This window comes from Mytilus californianus, unplaced genomic scaffold, assembly GCF_021869535.1.
Source record: "Mytilus californianus isolate M0D057914Y unplaced genomic scaffold, xbMytCali1.0.p SCAF_6, whole genome shotgun sequence".
Classification (NCBI taxonomy): Eukaryota; Metazoa; Mollusca; class Bivalvia; order Mytilida; family Mytilidae; genus Mytilus; species Mytilus californianus.
Genome location: NW_026262712.1, coordinates 80,680,099 through 80,702,515, shown reverse-complemented (window position 1 = coordinate 80,702,515; position 22,417 = coordinate 80,680,099). Strand labels below are relative to the sequence as shown.

At 32.4% G+C, this 22,417-nt stretch overlaps 1 protein-coding gene across 1 annotated transcript in view; it reads right to left on the bottom strand.

The window, feature by feature from the left end:
• Nucleotides 1–22,417, bottom strand: part of LOC127704452 (uncharacterized) — a 133,895-nt gene that overhangs the window by 52,250 nt on the left and 59,228 nt on the right. The gene's annotated exons all lie outside the window — the stretch shown is intronic.

Here is a 22,417-nt window from a genome sequence, read left to right as displayed (position 1 = left end):
TGGTTACATCTGAGATTTCTATAACAACTGATATAGTAATCTCAGGTAACATGGAACATGTGGAAGGTGATATGCGGTACTATTGAATCTGGATGCCGGACATGTCAGACATGTCAGACACTCTACCAACAATACAATAGACAATAACATAATTGAAGCTTGAGGGGGTTGGGTTATGGTTTTTTCCTAAAAAAAATATTGTGGTCAAGCAGAGGACAAAAAAAACATTTTCTGACTCAGACAAAAAACCATAATCCCCCTTGAAGTTAAATGGTTGCTCCCTAAGAAGATGCGGTATGCCAATGAGACAACTCTCTGTCAGAGACCAAAATGAAATGACGCAAACATTAACAACTATAGGTCACCATACATCTTCAACAATGAGAAAATACAATACCGCATAGTAAGCTATAAAGCGCACAGCAACTGAATGACAATTGTAAAACAACTGTAAAACAATTCAATCGAGAAAAACTAACGGCCTGATTTATGTACAAAACAATAAACGAAAAAACAAACATGATATACAACAAACAACAACCACTGAATAACGGGCTCCTGATTTGGGACAGGCACATAATCAGCTAAACATGTGACCTGGAATAAAACTATGAAAGTCAGATGGAAAGAGCTTAACTTATCGATACATAGCACAAAGTAAAATTAAAGTATAGTTTACTTGACTTTGAAAACACTTGACAAGCAGGTACATTTAGTAGGTTCGATACCTGGCAAGTGGATGAGAAAGTCAAGTTCGGCACTAATTAAGACTATTAACCTCCAGAAAATGTCATGAAGATTTCAAGTAAGAATTCCACTTTGTTGATTTCTGCCAAGTACTCGATACAATGTCACGAATAGCTGATAACAGTTATCTTTTAAAAATGTACAGAAAAAAAGTTAAATTAACTGACTGCCAAAAAAAAATCTCAAACAAACAAACAAGTCGGGGCCTTTTATAGCCGACTATACGGTATGGGTTTTTCTCATTCTTACTTTGTTAAAGGCCGTACGGTTGTTTATAATTGTTTACATCCACTTCATTTTGAACTTTGGTGGATAGTGGTCTCATTGGCAATCATACCACATCTCCTTATTTTTATAAACATCTGACAAACGTCCCACTCTAAAACAGTATAGAAATTGGCATAATTGGCACCAGTGTTTCTGCTTCTATATACATAGAGCGGAAAAACTGTAACAGTGGTTATGCAAGTGTCTTATTTTCTTGCTGCAGACATTAAGCTCTGATCGGAGGTTGTATTTTTCATTATACATCGTATTTCCTCCGGATGCATGCCCATTGAAAAATGGGTTTGCAAGTGGCTGCAGTAAATGTAGCAGATGTTAACACAAAACCATTCGTTTAAATTTATGTCACAAAGGAAACGTTGCTAGACATGATATATGTTTTCTTTGTTTCTTCACCATGTTCACTACATCGCGGTACAACACAAATTTCTAAATTTTTACCAATAGATCTGGCGATGTGAAGTTGATATACATTTTTTTACTTCTCATTGTATCATTTTTTTTTTACTCTTGTGATGCTAATCAATGCATGGAGAAAACAAAAGTTTTGTCGATTCTGCTCAAGACCTGTAGGTACATTATGAAGATATGTAGAAGTAAATGACACATTCCATGTAGAATAATTTTATCATTTGAAATAAAATAAATCTAAATGTCACTTTTTTTCTTTTGGCAGTAAGTTTGTAACTAATAAAATTATTGAAATAAATGGTATAACAAGTTGGTCTGTAAGTATATTTTTTAGCAATACTTTTATTAAAAGGTACGATTTAAAACTATACAATGTTTTTTTTTGGTTAATTTGCTGCGTTTAAAAAATGTTATATCATAAAATGCTTATTTCCTAATTTATTGAATTTCACGACAAGTGATGTCTTCATTTGCGTTTATGATTTTTTTTATGATATAATAACATCAACCTTTTTAATTGTTATTGATTGTTTCGTTGAAAGAAATTTTATTATACTATAGTATTAATAATCACTGTTATTAAATTTGTATGCGCCTTATTATAACCGCTGAAGATCACTTATAGTTTTGTTTTCCCTGCATAGATTTGTCAAACAGTCATATAAACAAACACTAAATCAATTACATCCCATTGATATTCTATTTTTTTATGGTGAATTTTTATATCGAGCATTTTGCATTACAAATCTATGAAGGTCTTGATGGAGGGTCCTTCATTTCTCCATTCTTAATTTTGAGTTCATTTTTCTGTAAACTTTATATTTTTTGCCATTATTCCCTATTCTTTATATTTTAGTGCCCCATTATTCTCTATTCTTTATATTTGAGTGTCCCATTATTCTCTATTCTTTACCTTTTTTGCCATATTTTTTTCTTTTCCTAATTCTTTTGCCCTTTATTCTGCACATTTTGTACATTATTTCCGATTCCTTAAACTCCACCCAGACCCTCATCTATAAGTGGACTACGTATCTAAGTTTTAAAAACACATATAATAAGAACGACTTTAAGTTCAATTTCCGGAGGAGCACAAGGAAGTGAGATCACTGGTATTAAAAAAGCCCGTATGTTCAGATAAAAGAACAATCAAAGTCGACTTATAACGGATCTTTGTACAGATACAAAATCTGCCTGTTTATCAGATCTGCAGTGAATTTCCCTAAAACTCAAGGAATATTTTAACTTCAGAATCTGTTGAAAAAGAAACGGAAATACGGAAACGTTTCCGATTAGGGAATTTAAATAGTTGTGATGTCATTTGCAATGTAAACAAAGAAACGCTTTCATCAGGTTACGTTTTTTTATCATATCAAAATCTGAATTAAAAAAATGGTAAAAAAGACAGAAAACTCTGTTATTTTAATGTAAACAAGAAGACGTGTTGCTATGATGCATCGACCATCTTTCGAGTTGTTAAGAAGCGAATCTGTATCATAACCGACAAGTGTTAAAACGATCATCAATCATGGCGATGACCAATTGACAAATGTTATATGAATTCATACAACTTTGAATCTTCATGTCTTTTTGTTAAATGTCAAACGAGAAACAAAATCATTAAAGCAAAGTCTATCATAAATTAAAAAGAACAAAAGGATACAAATTTTATTGTTATTTTGTTGTTGTCTATATTATTATTTTGGTAATCATTCATAAAAATTTCAGAAAATCGTATGACTTACATGTACTTGGCATCGTCTGTCAGCTGAACCGGAACAGGGCGAATGCAACGTTTAAAATAAGTTAAAAAAACCGTTTACGATTATTATTTCATTAGTATATTGATTTTTATATTAATTTTTAGTTTTATTGATTTGCTGTTATAAGGGACGTCCCATAACATTTTACTCAATTCCCGGGCTAAACGATACCGGAAAAGATTTATGCGCAGATGCGGGAAAATAAAAAAAGTTAAAAAAAAAAAAAAAAAGTTAACGATTTTGAGTTCATTAGTAGATTTTTTTTTTTTTTTTCTCTACCGTAATTGGGGACTTTGCCTCCATATCAAAAGCCAATTTAAAATGTAATTGCTGGTGTGAAACGATAGCTTTCTTCAAGTTGATTCCAAAAATATTTGGATTCTTAACACTTTTGCTTAAAAAAGGGGAGATAATTTACTACTTCCGATTTGAAAAATGTCACTTTCGGTATTATATGATAGGTCACTTGACACTGAATCTAAAAATATATGGTTCCAGATATTTTTATATTTAAGTAATGCAAAAAATAGTTATTTTCGGTCTACTTTAGGTCACTTTTGGTTGATTTTCCAAGGTCATGTTTATTCCTAACTAATGCAGTAGACCCTATAGCTTAATCATACATTTATATGAAGTTAAAGCAAAGGTCAAAAACAAGAACGTCAAATTTAACTTTGACCTTGAACTCAATTTCAAGGTCGTCAAGCAAAGACCTCATATCAAAAGACTTTAGGTCTCTACTTGTATTGTTAATAAGCTAAATTACCATACATCTTATTTTCAACATTCCAGAGTAACAGCATCGCCGTGAAACATTACCTTGAACTTTGACCTTGACCTCATTTTCTTTTTGGTGGACCCTATGTAAAACACTCAAAGGGAGATAACTCTCATATGGAATCTTCAAATCTCTTAGACCAAAAGTGTTTTCGACAACCTGAGAATATAACGAGCGATTTGATAAAATGATTTTGTCGTAATCTTTTACGGTTTCGAAGAAGTAATACACACAAGAAGAACAGTATTGGGAAGATAACTCTTACAAAGTTAAGTGTTCGGTTAAGCGGTGTCAGTTTCAAAATCGTATAAACTGTTCGATATCATATACCAAAAAATCAAAGCGACATCTTTTTGAAACTCCAATATAGCGCAAGAAAAATGTAGGCGGAAGACGAACAAAATGATAATCAGAACAAAATCAAAAGGTGTTTACACGGAATAAAAAACAGGTCAATTGTTTCAATAAGTCGAAAAGCATACATCCGAGGTGTTTGTCCTGAAATCACACTGAAGTTGTAAAAGACACATGTTTATTCAGAGCAACGGTTCCTGGTCCTAGTGCTAGTGACCTGATACGATATATATGGGGTCAGTTAATTTCATATGGGATGAAAGCTTTTAATGTGTTTAATGAATTTATTTCAATCGTTCATCACCAACTTTTTCGTCTGTTGAATCCTTTCAGATTTTTCTTCAACACCGTGTTGTTTTACAAAGGGACGTTACACCACTACTAACCGTGTAACAAAATAAACCACGCCTACTAACCCCATATGAAATATACACGGTCTCCACGCTGTTGCTTTTAACCAATCGTATTCCTAGACATGTATAGGAGGTAAGATAAATTATTGTACAAATAAATTTGATTCAAATTTTGTATAAATTGTAATTTGAACAAGCTATTTTTGGACAATTTACACTCCTTACAAAATGATATTGTTGATTGTCGTACGGCAATAATCTCCCTTGAAACATATTGTATTCAGTAATTAAAGCTTTGTTTTATAGAAAATGTTACATTCTGATGATATCAAACTCAGAAATTTTGAAAAAACAAATAAGACCAGCTTACAAGTATCTGAAAAACGTCGACCATTTGTAAAATATGCAATTAGTCTCGTATTCTAAACATCTTGAACGCCATTTTCATTTTAGTCACAGTCCAATCCGTGTCCATTTGCTACAATGTGACTTTGTTCTTGTAAAGAGAAAGTAGATGGTCCTAGTAGAACAGGAATTACAACTCAAAACTTATAAATTTTGTTTATAATTTCTTCTAAGTCATATTTAGTTTCTTAACTCATTTGATAGTATTCTGTGCTTTTTGTGCAAAATCTTGCCATTCAAGTTTTGTTAATTACTTTTCTGTTTTTGTTCATGTATGTGCCTGTTTGATTATGGTAAATAGTCCGTTTATTGTCCTCTATATTAAAAAATATTTACAATTGATTTCAATATTATTTTGTCATTTCATAGCCCAGGTATACGCAGACAGATTCAAGTGCATGTAAACGAACTGCAACATACTGACCATTATAATTCACCTGAGAATCAGAACTCAAAATCAATAAACAAGGGCGTTAACTATAAGATGCTAACTTTTATATCAATTGGTCTCTGGTGGAAAGTTGTCTCGTAGGCAACCATATCACATTTTTTTATTTCCTTACTAACCTTCCGTTTGATTCATATTATGAAAAATTTACATTGGGGTTAATGTAAATTAAACAACAACAAAACATGAATAAATCAGTTTTTTTGCAGCTGAAAGAAATAGTTTTAAATCAACATTCACATTTTTTAGATTGAAATAGAACATGAATCGAGATTATATGTGTCCTGTAATTTTGGCAGGCCTTTGTTGTTACTTGCAGTTGGGGTTATTTGCTATGTACATGTTTGCCACAAACAGTGTAAGTGATATTATCATTTAAGACTTTGACAGACCAAGTGCCGTTTTCCAAGACAAAAGCACAAAAAGATGAATGTAGAATGAATCCTAGATATGAGGAAATAAATGAAGACATTTTTCACGAGTCCATTTATAGAACGAGAGGTCCAAACATGAGGAATTCGTCTAGTGTCAGGGCAATAGGCAGTTTACCGTGTGGTACATCTATGAATAATGGCGTGTATCCATTAATGACAGTAAGTCGACCCTTGAAATGTCTATTTGCTTGGTAATGTGATGACTGCTTGCCATCTTATTTGGGTGTACACAAAACCTTGAGAGAATTATCCTTCTAAAACAATGGTTGAGTTCCGCAATAGCCGTTGCGGGTTTTTTTCCGTTTACGTTCCGACCATTAGAATTTACAGATTTTCACTTCCGGGACGTTCAACCATTTTACGCAGGAAAATTCATAACAAGCCATTCATCATAGTATAACAGAAAGGAGAGCGACCATGTATTAATTCTATTCAACTAGTTACGTTAATTTATGGTAAGGTTAAGATTTATGAGTATGCTTCTTGTCATAAATGTGATAGTAAAGCGTAAAAAGCACGAAATTGGAATCAATACATGTGAAAACAAGATGTTGTTTTTCTTCAACCAACACGATTTAAAGACAAATTCTTACACATATATCCGTGTTTGTTTGTTTGAAATCCACATTTTGAACATCTGTGCCTCATAATCATAAGATTTTATTCGAAAAACATAAGAAAGCTTTAAAATGGTTAAGGAGAATCCTCATAAAATGATAAATACTATAAATTTATAGGATATATTATATCCAAAATTGGGTACATGTATCATTACTATCAGATTACCGACTATTTAGTGTTAAAAAAGAATTGTATATCTTCATAATACCTGTCATAATGCAAATATTCATTTACATGGCAAAGTTTTTCCCTTGAAGTTTAAGACCATAGTTCAAATGAGAACTTTTAAATACAAATCCTACTTTTTGAAGGCTGGTCCAAGAACACTGTTATCGTTCTTTAATTTTCCTGGTCCACTAATAGTCCCTATTTTAGCCTTGTTTTCTACCTGTTTGTAAGCCTTGTACAAATAAAATTTACATTTCGAGTCAGTTAATGGTTATTTTATTGATATCTACACGTATAAAAATAAAGAGATGTGTAATCAACACGATCAATGCCAATGAGGCAACAATCCACCAAAGTTCAAATGAAGTGGATTTAAGCAATTATAGGCGACCGTACAGCCTTCAACATATATTGACAAAACCCATACTCTCTAGTCACTTATAAAAAGCCATGACAGTAAAGTTATGAAACAATTCAATTGAGAAAAATTAACAACCTAATTTTTAACAAATTTTGTCAAAACAAATTACCATATGAAATGTGACAATTATCAACCAATGACAACTACTGAACTACAAGCTCCTGACAAGAACAAGCTGCAATTGAAAAAGGGCTCAACTCATAGGGTTGATTTAAAGCAGAAAAAACATCATACAATTCAGACAGGAGGTGGCCGCTTATTTATACATCACTCCCGTCTTCCCACTTACAAAAATGTAACTACAGGCCTGTAAAACTCATTTGAACAGGCCAATGGAATCTTTATAAAATTTTCATAAAGTTGACTGTAGATTCAGAAGTTTATCGTCAAGGCTGTGACATTCACAAGAAAAAAGACACAAAGTTTAGTAAGAGTTGTACATCTTTATGACTGTCTTCAGGCTTGTAAAATTCTTCTGTACAACTAAACTTTTCAAAAAATTGAGCTTCAGGCTTGTGGTCTCAAAAGTTTACCGTGAAGGCTGTTATGATAATTAGGGCCCCGCCGAATGGCGGACGCCCTATAGTGATCAGTCTGTCCGTCTGTCAGTCCGTAACAAAGTATGTCCACTCTATATCTAGAGAACCGTTATGATTTCAAAGTTTATACTTGACATGTATATTAACCAACGCCAGAGGGTGTGTCATAATTCATGTACAGCTTCCTAGGTCAAAGTTCAAGGTCATAAACTTCGGTTTCAGTTGACAACCCCATGTCCAATGATAGAGATACAAATTTTTTACCACACATTATTCACAGCGGGGCCCACAGAGATGGCTCCCATCTCAATGATATCTAGTTATTTTAATTATACTGTGTAAAATCTTGATATTTTAAATTATTTGAGACGACACAAAATTGCAGAAAAATATTATGCTTTGAAAAATTTGAAAATTTCTAGTGAGCGATAAGAGTTTAATAATTTTTTTTTTCAGAGTTATGTCATCAGATTCAGAGTCAGAATGTCAAGAAGAACAGCTGTCATTGGCAGAACTGTCAAAATGGAAAGTTCCGGAATTAAAGGATTGGTTGGAAAAGCGAAAGTTAAAGAAATCAGGTCTAAAGGATACATTAGTCAAACGTGTATATAGGGCAATGTCAAATGAGGACTCAGACTTTTCAGAAGAAGAAAGTTTTCCAGTTATTCCAATTGATTTAGTTTCAAATCCATGGAAACCACTAGACTTTACTGATATTCCAGAAATATCCATTAAAGATGTTGACAGCTATTTCATGTACCACAAAAATCCCACAACTGGGGAGAGTACCAATTTTGAAAGGCAAATGAAAAAGGCAAAAAGATTGTGCAACGAAGGATTCATAAGAGACATTGAATATAATCCTATTAATCAAGGATCAGAACATAATTATTTTAGGAGTAAATGTATGCCTTCTATGAGACAAATTGTACAAGTCGGAGACACTGGAAATACTGCAAAGTACTATTCACTGCATATAAGTACCATCAAAGTCACTGGCCTAATTGTTAGTGCTTTTTGTAACTGTAAAGCAGGGGGAGCAGGGCTATGTGCACACGTAGGTGCACTTTTGTACACACTTGTTAAGACAAAAGATGCATGTACATCTAATGCATGTGGATGAGATAGACCTAGGCCACTACAAAGAAAACCAAGTCCAAAACGAGTGTGTGACATTAAATTTGTTAAAACTGAAAAAGAACAAAAAGCTGAAAAAATAAAACCATACCCTGGAGTATATCAAGCTGGACCTTGTAGAGAAGAAGGCAATTTATTCTTGCATGATATATTAGATGGACTAAAGATGTGTACCCCGAGTGTGTACTTTATCAGACTTTGCGGCCGGAACATGCAAACATTGATTTTTAGATCTATTTCAAACCAATTTTACTTATATGGATAATGTTATTATCAAATCAGCAGAATGTTTAAACGTATTTGAAGCGTTTGTTAACAGCTTGATGGTCACTTCCAAGATTAGTGAGAATTTAGAGAAAGCTACAAGGGGTCAGCATTTTAATGTAAATTGGAAGAAGGCCAGAAGTGTATTAATTACAGCTTCAGTAATGGGGGAAGTTGTCAAGCGTAAAAAACTTGAGGCTGATAACTTGGTGAAAAAATTGTGTGGGTACATTACGATACCAGATGCAGTGAAAAGTCTTCAATATGGGCGCAAAAATGAAGCTGTTGCAATTGGGGATTATACAAGGTCACACTTGAAAACTTGTGATGATGTCCGTATCGAATCATGTGGACTGTTAGTAAATCCCACCTATCACTATCTTGGTGCAAGTAATGATGGTCTAGTGGTATGTTCTAAGTGTGGAACTGGCATTGTTGAAGTGAAGTGTCCTTATGGCTCTGATGTTAATGACAAACCTTGGAGAAATATGCTTCCCATTGAATGTGGCAAGGACAAAAAATTACAGAGAGAGACTCTAAGCTTTATCTTGATGAAAATCACAATTATATGTATCAAGTACAAGGTCAGCTAGCACTGTATGAACTAGATTGGGCAGATTTTGTTGTTTGGACAAAGAAAGGGATAAATGTTCAAAGAATAAACTTTTCACAAACTCTTTGGGATGAAATGTTACCCAAGTTAAAGAACTTCTATGTAAGTGGAATTGTTCCAGAACTTTTTACAAGAAGAGTAAGGAGAGGAAAGTCTCTTTATTAGAATATTAAACCCAAGTAAGATTTTTACTTTTAATGTTTGATTGATCCTTCATGACTTATTCATGTTATTTATGACATTCTTTTTTCTTCATCATATAAAAAAAGAAGATGTGGTATGATTGAAAATGAGACAACTCTCCACAAGAGACCAAAATGACACAGAAATTAACAACTATAGGTCACCGTACGGCCTTCAACAATGAGCAAAGCCCATACTGCATAGTCAGCTATAAAAGGCCCTGAAATGACAATGTAAAAACAATTCAAACGAGAAAACTAACGGCCTTTTTTAAGTACAAAAAATTAACGAAAAACAAATATGTAACACATAAACAAACGACAACCACTGAATTACATGCTCCTGACTTGGGACAGGCACATACATACATAATGTGGCGGGGTTAAACATGTTAGCGGCATCCCAACCCTCCCCCTAACCTGGGACAGTGGTATAACAGTACAACATAAGAATGAACTATAAAAATCAGTTGAAAAAGGCTTAACTCATCAGATGGAAAAAAATACAAGTGGACGTGGCCAGGTACTTGTACATTCCAACAACAAAAAGACACTAGGTACAGATCTGAGAGTACTTTTCAAAATTAATATTACTATTTTATACATAAAGATCTAGAATGTTTATGATGACTTCTACTGGTATGTACATGTATAAGTAAAATATATATAGAATTATCTGTGTTGAAATATAACCAACGTGTATAGTTCGTACATGTATGTGTAAAAGAAAACAGTTTTATTGTCTTTTACTTCTGTCCCAGAAAGCAAAACATACATGTAGTGATAGTGACGCCATGAAACAATATTACAGAAGGTAGATGATTTAAAATACTTTGTATAAGATACCTTATGTTACAAAATTTACATCTGTCATATGTCAAACGTCCTTGACCATACATGTATATGCATGTTGACCTCATTTTCATGGTGAGGTGATTGTTTGGAAAAAAGCTAAGAATTTTTTAATTTGACATTCTCTTATTTTGAGTAATAAGTTCAATGAATTTTGTAAGTTTATACATTTTTACCTTGCAAGCCTCATGACATGTCTTTCAGGCAGTTTTCATTTGCCCTCAACTACATTTCATGGATCAGTGATGAACAAGGTTAAGTTTTGAAGGTTATAAACAATGGTTGGAGAATTGTCTCATTGGCAATTATACCACATCTTCTTTTTTATATTAAGTCTATATCTCAGATATTGAAAGCAATATGTCAACTATATTTGGTGTATGGTATATATGCATATCCAATTGGCAGGTGTCATCTGACTTGTGACCTCATTTTCATATACTGACAATAAAGAATATGTGAACTATATTTGGTTTATGGAATAATTAAATGGTGTATATTTATATCTTCACCAGACTTCAAATGACTTAGAAGTTTATAACTATAGGCTAGGTCATTGTACAGCCTTCAATAATGAAGCAAAACCAGTAAAAAAACGAAGCAAAACTTGATATGTTGAACTTTTAACATGAATAAATAGCAAATATACATCATTTTACATGATATACATGGATATAACAAAGTTTCATCTCAAATATAAATCAAAACAGCAATTTAAAGCTCATTTTCTGTACAAAAAAAACACCACCTTGTGAAACTTTCATGTTGTCAATCATGTCAATCATTTTTAAGAAACAGAATAAAATTAAAGACTAAATAATTTTCTCTTATCAAAACAGTGAAAATCTTTAAGCATGATAATTTGGATTGTTGATAATTCTATACATCATCACATGCATGCATTAAATTGAAAGAAAAGAAAAGAAAATCTCATGAGCTATACAGAAAATTACAATGTATCAACAAATGGGCTTTACTATATCCCTTTCAATATTTTCACTTCAGAAGTGGAGGTAACAAATTGGTCAAAGCAGTGCATATTAGTACAATTTGTTCTGATAAATGGGCTTCAGTTAATGGAATGCCAGAATTCAAAATGTTAAAGTTCTTAATTTGTTCCATTTTCATTTCAACAACTATCCTTGCGGATGCAATATTTGTAGTTTTAAAAAAGTCTTTGGAGGACATTTGACACTTTGTTGATACTCTAGGTGGCACATTTAAACCAATATCAGCTGGTAACAAATCCTCTATTGTGAAACCTTTGTCTGCCATGACAACATCTCCAGGTGATAACTTCGGTAAAAATCCGTCATGTTGAGAAATATGTCGATCTGACACATTTCCACCCCATAGTCTAGACACAAATGTCACCATTCCATTTGGTGCAACACCAATCAATACTTTTAAAGTGTTTGAATGTTTATACTCAGACCAAGTTAACCACTGTGCTTTCAATGAAGTTGGTTTGTCAATATAAAATTCTGTGCAGTCAACAACAATTCTCGTATCAGGATGTCCTGTAAAAAGTTTTGGCAAATTGCACATAATTTGTTCACGTGTTGGCCAAGCAATCAGTGTCAAGCAATGATCATATAAAAAATTTATCCAGGTGTTCATTATTCTAGATACAGTAGATTCAGACACACGGAAAATGTCTGCAAGATGTTCATGTCTAAGTGCTAATCTTAATCTCATGCAAGTCATTAAAAATTCATTTGGTTCAAGTCCAACTGGGTTTTCATTTTCTTCAGCATCATTCAACTCATTATTATTGCCTAATTTCCTAATCAATGGTCGGCGGGAGTTTCCTGTTTTTTTGTCTTGCTAGGGAATATGGTTGGTATGGATTCATCTGTGAATGTCCCTTCAAAATGAGCACTGCACACTCTAGTATGGTCTTTCACCACCAAATTTGCTCTTACATTGTACAATCTTTGAATCCATAGTCTTTTGATGTGTGCTTTCTTTTCTGACATTGGCAAACGATGCAAAATAATTTTGTTGCCATTTAAATCTACACTGTCAGAGGTGTTGCTACATCCCGGAACGCAACAGTATCTTTTACCCATCCTAAAAAAAGAGAACTTTATATATATTGAATGCAAGGTTTTCAATATGTACTGTAAATTTAGCAATTATAATTTATTGCGAGATTTTAAATAATGTGAGTAATGTGACTGGATGAGTATATATTTATTTCGTTTGTGCTTGTATTATATTTTCCCTCCACGGGTTATATATATAAGAAAATTAATAAAAGATAATAACCATAGGCGTTTCCAGGGGGGCCCAGGGACCCCCTTTCGTGGAAAAAAATTGGTTGATTATATAGGGAATCACTGAAGCATGACTAGAGCCCCCTTCACTTCTTTCACAGATCTTTCATTAGAATTAAGAGATAACTGTATACAGTATATATATTTTCCGCATATGTGAGGAATATAGTAATTTGCTGTGAAAATAATTTTATTGCGTGCGAAATAATATGTTATAACAATTTGAGACATCAATTTTAATAGTATTTGATATTCAAACCAAGTGATTTTAAATAAGCGTATTATTGACTGATATAAGTATTTTTTTCCCTGTGTGAGCCTATGACAAACTGTACAGCTTAAGACTTCGTCACATACTAGTAGTAACATTTGTTATGATGAATTTGTTGAGGTTCTAAATGGGGTGAAAAAGTTGTATATATACCCTGGTAGTTTTCTGAATAAATGCTTACATCTATGGATATCAACACATTCGTAATCTGTAATATATATCTATACAGTATGAGTATGTCTCATTGTTGCAGGATGTAAGATTGCCCATAATTGCTTACATCCACTTCATTTGAACTTGGGTATATGATTGTCTCATTGGCAATAGTACCACATCTCCTTATTTTTGATATGACAAAGATGCAGTTAGGATTTAACTTTGAAGATTTATAGCTGACATGTAGTATTTCACACTCATTGTAGTTGACTAAGGTTCATATTGACCCTGCAGTCACCTTTAGGCTAAGGTTGTGTTTCTGTGTTTTCCCCTCAAAATTTACTCTGAGTTTCATAGTATAGCATGTCCAAGATAAACAAAATGCAAATTAATTTTATGTTTTAGAAAATTAAAAACTGAGAGCATGATATGAGGGCCTGTATGGGGTCCATTGTTCTCTATTCTCTTATTTTGTAGGTCATTTTTCTTTTTTCATTAATCTTCATTCTTTGTACTGTTTGCACATTATTCTCTAATCATTATATTTTAATATATATCCCATTATTCTCTATTCTTTTTTTTAATTTGTTTTTCTATATATTCTTTATCTTAAAATTTAGCACAATTTAGACTAATAATAGCTAATATTAAAACACTCTCTGCTATGCCTTACAACTTTTCCAGATGCAAAGGTTTGTATGTATTCAGAGTAAATTTTGAGATGAAAACACAGCCATTTTACAGGTTGGGAACAACCCCTCAATGTAAAGTCTATCCCTTTTATAAGGGGTACAGGTGAATATTACAAAATTCTTGGACATGTTTAACCATATTATGGCATATAATACAAGATAGATGTATAGTTCTTAGAGAAAAGTTTCATTTCTAGTGATATATGTTTTATTTTTTTTTGTAAAAACAATTCTTGGTTGAAAAGGGCACATATTTATATTATTTGATGAAACTTTGCCTAAAGAACTTTATATCTATCAGTATCTTATATTATATGGTCAAAACATGTCCAAGAATTTTGTAATATTCACTTGTATCTCCTCTTTATAATCAAAAGAAAGTGGACCCCACTTTTATAAATGTTGTTTCAAAAATAAATAATTTCCCCCCTTTTTAGTTAAAAAGGATAAGTTTTTCTGGTTTTCTAATTATCCACAACATGAAAATAAACCCTTGTTTGAGGGACATTCCTCATTGAGGGGGTTGTTCTCAACCTGTTTTAGCCCAAGGGTACACATAAATACAAATGCGATATACTGGTCCTGCCGTGTACGATTTTAACGTACAAGATTTACGCAAAAAATGTACAAAACTATAGGAGATTGGGTCAGAATCCATCTTTCTAGATGAAAAAAAGTTTGATTCTGTATTAAAACACATCTATATATATGTTGTACTATACCAAAGCAAAACTGTTTACCTTTATATATTATCGATGATCGTAAATAGTAAGTTAATTTTGTGAATTGCGTCTTGTTGATTGTGGCTGCTATGATATGTTGATGATGAGAGACGTCCCGGAAGTAGATGATAAAAATAATATCGGGAACGTATACGGAAAAACAACCGGAATAGCTATTGCGGAATTCGACCATTAGTCTGTCACATCGCGACAGGTAAAAACACCAGATATATAGATAAATGCACCATAGTTATAACGTTTGCGGGTAATTTTTATTCTGATGTGGAATATTTTGTATAGTATTTTATAATTTACATATTTACGTATTATGCAATTATTAAGTCATTGTATGCTATTTTAATAAATCGATAAAGATGAAAACAGCACTTTATAATGTCATGCGGCCGAATCGTTTTTTTCTTGATTCACCTTTATCAGGAACGTTCAAAACCGATTATTTAAAGTCATGTGTACAAGAACCGAAACAGTTGAAGAGCTGTATGATTAAAAAGTACCTAAACAATAGTCAAATCCTTCCAACGTCAGTTTTGCCTGTGATAGTTGAAAGCTTATTTTCTTTCATCAATGCAGAAAAAGATATTCACCCAACGCGACAACTTATATGCATTAAACATATTAGAATAATAACCTTATGGTATTACTACATGTTGGCTTTTTATTTTTTATTTTTTTTTTGAAACAGATGTTTTGCTGCAATTCAATGTCAATAGGGTCTGACAGGAATAGTAAAAATCTTCACTCTTCGGGCTGATCTACCTCAAAAGTGAACAATGTTTGACGAAAGATTTCACAAATATGTATCTTACTCAGCAAAGGATATAACTGTCAGCAACGATAATAAAACCTATATATATTTAATACGTATAAATGTATTATCCTCCGTCATATATCGTCATAATTTAAACTTACAGTGAGAAATCCGATTATTGTTAAGTGGAATCATTGATAAGGATATTAAAAAACCTTATCATAACATTTGTATTCATTTAACAAGGACATTTCGAATGCAAGAAAGAAAAATCGTCTGACCCTAGTCATGATTGTTTCCTCACTTATTTTTGGAGAAACAGGTTCTAATTTTTTTTTTAAATTACAAAATTTACATTCTCAGAATATTTCAATTGGTGGTTTTTAAACTTCTTAAAATTTTCAAAGATGATTGTCATACGGATAATACTTGATTGCGAGCAGTAGTGTCAAGCTATCCAGCAATTCTCATCCCGCAATACTCTTGATAAAAAGCTATCCAGCAATTCACATCCTGCAATACTCTTGATAAAAAGCTATCCTGCAATTCGTCATCCTGCAATTGCATTTGGAATACTACTTGAGCGACAATTTTATCTTTTTCGTAATCATGGTTTTTGACTTTTTTTTTTGTTTAAAGAAAAAAACTTATATAGAAAATCAAAGAGTTTTATCTCCCATTAACAAATTTATAACTTTAGTTTACAGATTTCTAATGCATATTTACGGTTTTGTAACTAGCATTTACCGTAGAAAAAATCATGATGACGATTCAAACAACGTATTATCTGTTAAGTCCTGGATGTGATTCGCATTCACGCATATTTACCCCAAATTTGCGATTTTTAAACGCACATTAACGACAAAAATGTATAGTTTTGATAAATTGATTTTCTCAAGGAAAACCGACAATAAAACTTGACATTTACGGTTTTTTAAGCAGCACTTTGAAAGAAAATTTATGTTAACGATCGCAATAAATTGCGATTTATTCAGTCCGTGATGTTATTCGTATTTACGCCTTTTTATCCCACGTTTACGATTTTTTTAAGTCATATTGACAAGTTGAAAATAGAGAATTTCTGTTTAAATTAATTTTCACATGTAAAAACAACTATTTAACTTGTCTATACAACTTCAGAACTCATTTTTGCGATTTCTTGACTCATATTTTTATGACAAAACAATCAATATTTGAATTCATCGAAACATAACATAACGAATTTACACACAATTTATTTTCTTTCAACTTCTTAATTCACATTTACTATTTTGTAACCAATATTTACGACTTAAATGTATAAAATCGATGTTTAACATATCTTTACATCTATTACCGACAATGCAATTTCTGTTTACATCAAAACTTATAGTAGTGACCTTTTGAATTGTCAACGGCATAACAACTCACAATATTGAGTCAAAACAAAAATTTGCAACTTTGAAATTCATAATTGATCAGTAATTTACATTTAAGATGTCTTAAAAGTTATTTATTTATAAAATGGTATAAAAGTATCCGAATTCTGATACAAAAAAATTATGAACCAAAACATTTCATCCGAAATATGGACACTGCTCTCAGGAATAGCTATTGGATGGTACAACAACAGAACAGCAAACAATTTCAGGGGTAAACATTCTTAAAGGGCGAAAAAGATCTTCCGAAACATAGAAAAAAGTCAGATTCTATAAAATACGCATTAGGGTAGCCCACTTTCCAACCCATTGCCTCGGCAGTTCTTTATGGCTAGGTATTAAAAACTTCGCCCTTATGAATAGCTATTGGATAGAACTACAATGGGATAGTAAACCATTTCTAGGGTAAGCATTCTTAAAGGTCAAAAATATCGTCTAAAACATGAAAAAAAGCCAAATTTTATAAAAAATTGAAAACAACACGTTTAATAATTTCATGCGTCCGAAGCGCTTTTCTAGATTTACCTTCATCAGGAACGCTCAAAGCCAAACATTTGAAATCCGAGGGATGTATAAGTACCGAAACAATTGAAGAGCTATATGACAAAAATACCTAAAACAAATAGCCAAATTCATCTAAGGTCAACTTTGCCTGAGGGAGTTGAAACCTTAGTTTCTTTAACAACGGACAATTTTAGAAAGGTTTGTTATAAATCATGTCAGTACCGAAGTTCTGACTACTGAGCTGATGATACCCTCGGGGACTGATAGTCCACCAGCAGAGGTATCGATCCAGTGATGTAAAAAATTGATAACAACACGTTTAATAATTTCATGCGTCCGGAGCGCTATTCTGGATTTACCTTCATCAGGAACGCTCAAAGCCAAACATTTGAAATCCGAGGGATAGTACTACAACGAATAGTAAACAATTTCTGGGGTAAGCATTCTTAAAAGCCGAGATATTTAATGAGATATTATCCGAATTTCAAGCGTACCAGTAACAGAATAACCTCTAGCTTGAAAGTTTATTTCGTATGTCGACATGACATTAAAGCACCATCATCATGAGATCATTCATGAGGAATTTCGCGGAATTTCATTTTGTCGATGCATTAAAACAGGAATAACAGTTCTGTAGTGTTTTTGTTTAAATTTTTACAATTTTCTTAGAACCCTAGTACCCTATGCGTGAGAATCGTGCACGAATAAATTCCGAAAGAAGTTTCGGCAACATCGACCGAAGTGTAAACCTATGGGGAAAGTTCTAACGGACCAGTCCCATTTAAGTATTTAAAGATATGAAAATCACATAAAATTAAAATATATCGGATTAAAAACTTTCTAAAAGTATACAGTTTATGCCTTAGTTTAGAAATTTTGATTTAGAATTGCTGGATCAATTCACCTTTTAATATTATTTCAATAACGACAACCAGATTTAAACAATTAGGGAAAGGTGATCAGCTTACTCGTTATAGACATCCACATATTGTAGAATATCTCACCAATTTGGTTTTTTTTCATAATCGAATTAGACAAGATTAGTAATTTGGAGAAAAAAACATATCAATAAAAAAAAATGGTGAAATATCCAGCATGACACAATTTTCTTCTTTTAGTATATGTTGTCAAACAGTATCAGAATACAATAATGATCAAAATAACAATAACAAAAGGTAACATGATAATAGTTTTCTTCTTTATAAACATGCTTAAGTCGGCCTTCGTCCTGTTTTCTCTCGTTTGCATCAAGATTTGTAGTAATATCAAAGGGAGTAGCTGATGAAGTGTAAAAATTGTCACACTTACCACATATATCACTGTTGATAAATCATTAAAAAATACCTATCCATTATACCAACATGTGTACGTCAATCCAGTTAAGTTAAAGAGGTAAACAGATATATCCTTTCTTGTGGTAAAACATAAATTTACATAATTTCATACGATAATATTTCTTTTGTTCACCCTCCTGACCCGAATTTGTGATATTTTCTAATTATACAGACAAGATGTTGGTTAATGGTTTGTTAACAATAGGCTTTTATACTAAACTATCCCTCTAAATTCTAAGGTTTCTTTTTCGTGACTTCCGTGTTTTAACTTCAGAGAATGATATTGTATAACACAACTGAGATACTTTACATTGAGCACTGGATCATTTTATTAAAAACATTAAAACATCAATAATACGGGAAAAAAGAAGACCGATTGTGCTGTAATAAATCAGTAGTTTCAGGTATATTCTGACAAGATCGTTGTGAAAATATTCCATTTTGTCAATTTTAATCAATTTTGACAAACTATATTTTGAAACAAATATTTATTTTTGTGATGCACTCTTTCGTAATGTTGTAAATTGTTCATGTTAAAATGATTTTTTTTTTTCAAAATAGATCAGTAATTAGAATTAATTTTCAACAGCATACCTTAGGGAATTACCCTAAAAATCAGTTGGGAATGGTTTTACTCGCCAAAAACGGTACAAAGAATAAAAAACAAATGACAAACTATATTACAAGACTAAAACACAATCAGTACACATCCAACGGTTTAAAGTGCATACGATTGCATAACACAATTAAAAAAAGCATAACCTTTTGAAATGACAAAATATAAGTATCAACAGCATGTATAAGTGTTAATACCTGGGTAATGTTGCATGCATATTGAAAATGAAGACCTCGTTTTATGGACTTGTTTTTACAGAATTTTGGGATAATAAAACTTAGTTGATTTTCAGCGCCACTTTCAATCAAGAATATCCATTTCAAACTATTTTCTTTTTTAATAGTAAATAACTAATGAGAAACTAAAGTTATTTAATATCTTGTTTATATAAACCAGTAAAAACAACCTTGCCATATTACTGACACTTAAAGCATATTCAATACTAGTGTAGACCGTTCAAATAACAAAACAAATGATTTTCCAACCAGATAATTTAAGTCTTTGACAATATATTTTTCTACCCATAGTTCTTACAAATGAGCCGCAACCAACAACAAAGCGCTAATTCACTCAAATTTTAGAGGTATTATCAATACTGAAAGAACGTAAACAGAGAAACAGTTGTACTTATCTTTGCCCAAAGGGTATATTATGAAGTTTAAACTTGTAGATTAAAAATTAATGTAACATTTTAATCGCTTTTGTATTTTACGTCATATCAACAGACAGTGGTAATGTAAGTAACAGTAATATGTGATGCGGATGTTTGTGTTCGAATAATGTGATACTGGAATAATCTTCATCTAGTATATGATTAGGACCAAAAGTTTGGGAATCTAAATCAAGTAAAATAACCATGTGGTCGCATCGAATCAAAAGAAGTGTCAGAAATCAACTTTGTCAGAAGAAAATACAATTAAGTTTATAATCCAAAATTGTATTGAAAATGTATTACTTTCAATATGCCAATTTAAGCGACCGAGCGGATGGTACCACCTGGAACAAAATAATTTCCGGTTGCAAATATATTTGTAAACCATTGCTAACTATGCGTTCTGTGATGTTCTTTGAACAGGAAAAACAACTTTTAGTTGTTTATCAGTATAATTCAATTAGCTGGTATTAATAAAACTGAATTATCTTAAAAAGAATATACTGAATATGAATTACTCATAGTAACAGAAGCAACTTAATTCAATTCTATTGAGTTGGCCTTTTTGATATTTAAGTAAGGAAATAAGAATAATATCCTTATTTTCAAAATAATCTTGACCTTTGTAGATTTTGATTGGTTTTAGGTCAACAATTAGTAAAAAATATATGTTGTTCTCATAGACTACAGATGTCAGGCGTCGAAAAGGGATGGGAACTTAAACTGAATTCATCGTGCTGATTGAGTGCCATGCTCTCTGCACGTTAAAACATCAAAAAAGCAAAAATTCTCTGAGGGTCAGAAGATGGCCTGTAACACTACTAAATTTCTACCCTTATCCATCATATCCTCATTTGCACAACTTTTTTTGGAATTTTGGATCCTCAGTGCTCTTCAACTTATTTGTTTGGCTTCCTAACTATTTTGATTTGAGCGTCACTGATGAGTCTTGTGTAGACGAAACGCGAGTCTGGCGAGTCAAATTGTGAGCCTGGTACATGTACCTTTGATAACTATTTACACCACTAGGTCGATGCCACTGCTGGTGGAAGATTCGTCCTCGAGGGTATCACCAGCCCAGTAGTCAGTACTTCGGTGTTGACATGAATATCAATTATATGGTAATTTTTATAAATTTACTGTTTGCAAAAGTGTGAATTATTCGAAATACTAAGGATTTTTTATCCCAGGCATAGATTACCTCAGCCGTATTTGGCACAACTTTTTTGGAATTTTGGATCCTCAATGCCCTTCAACTTTGTATTTGTTTGGCTTTCTAACTAATTGATCTGAAAGAGGGGCGAAAGATACCAGTGGGACAGTCAAACTCATAGATCGAAAATAAACTGACAACGCCATGAGCGTCACTGATGAGTCTTGTAAAGACGAAACGCGCGTCTAGCGAGTCAAATTAAGTATAATAAAATTTCGAGATTCCTTAAGCAGTTCTCAGTTTGAATAAGCAGCACAACGGCAAGGAAAATCTTTCTTAAAGACGAAATGAGTAATTTCACGAATTAAACGATGGTTTACGTATGAGCGGGGTTGTCTTTTCCTTGTAAGCTCTCAGTTGATATCATGAGGATTTGAAATTAAAAAAAAAAGGTTTCATGACAAAAATGCAATAGGTTTCAATAGGTTTCAAGGAATATAATTCCTATACGACATTCATCCGTGAAAATGTTTAGAAGTTTGAAATCACCAACTAAACAAATATGATATTTCAACTGCTTTTCTATTCTGAGAACTTTAATTTGTATATTATTTTGGAGTTGCCACCCGTATGTCACATATTTCTAAACATCTTTGGTAGTAATGGTAGTTTTGCTCTCCCCTTCGCATGTTTGTCCTTGCAAAACTGAAAAAAAATACAAATCCCAATGGATTTACTTTTGCCAAGTGAAATTGATATCCTGATTTCCGCACAATATATCTTTAAATATCCACATAATTAAACTACATATTAATAAATTGTGCGTCATCGTCGACAGGATGGTTAACTATGTTTGATTTATGTCTGTCCCAAATTGAGTGACTATAAAATTATTTGTTTTATTATAACTTTGTATGAAAAGTATATTCATACAAAAAAAGAAGTGGTATGATTGCCAATGAGACAGCTATTCACAATAGACCAAATAACACAGAAATCAACAACTATAGGTCATCATATGGCCTTCAACAATGAGCAAAGCCCATACCGCATAGTAAGCTATAAAGGCCCCGAAATGA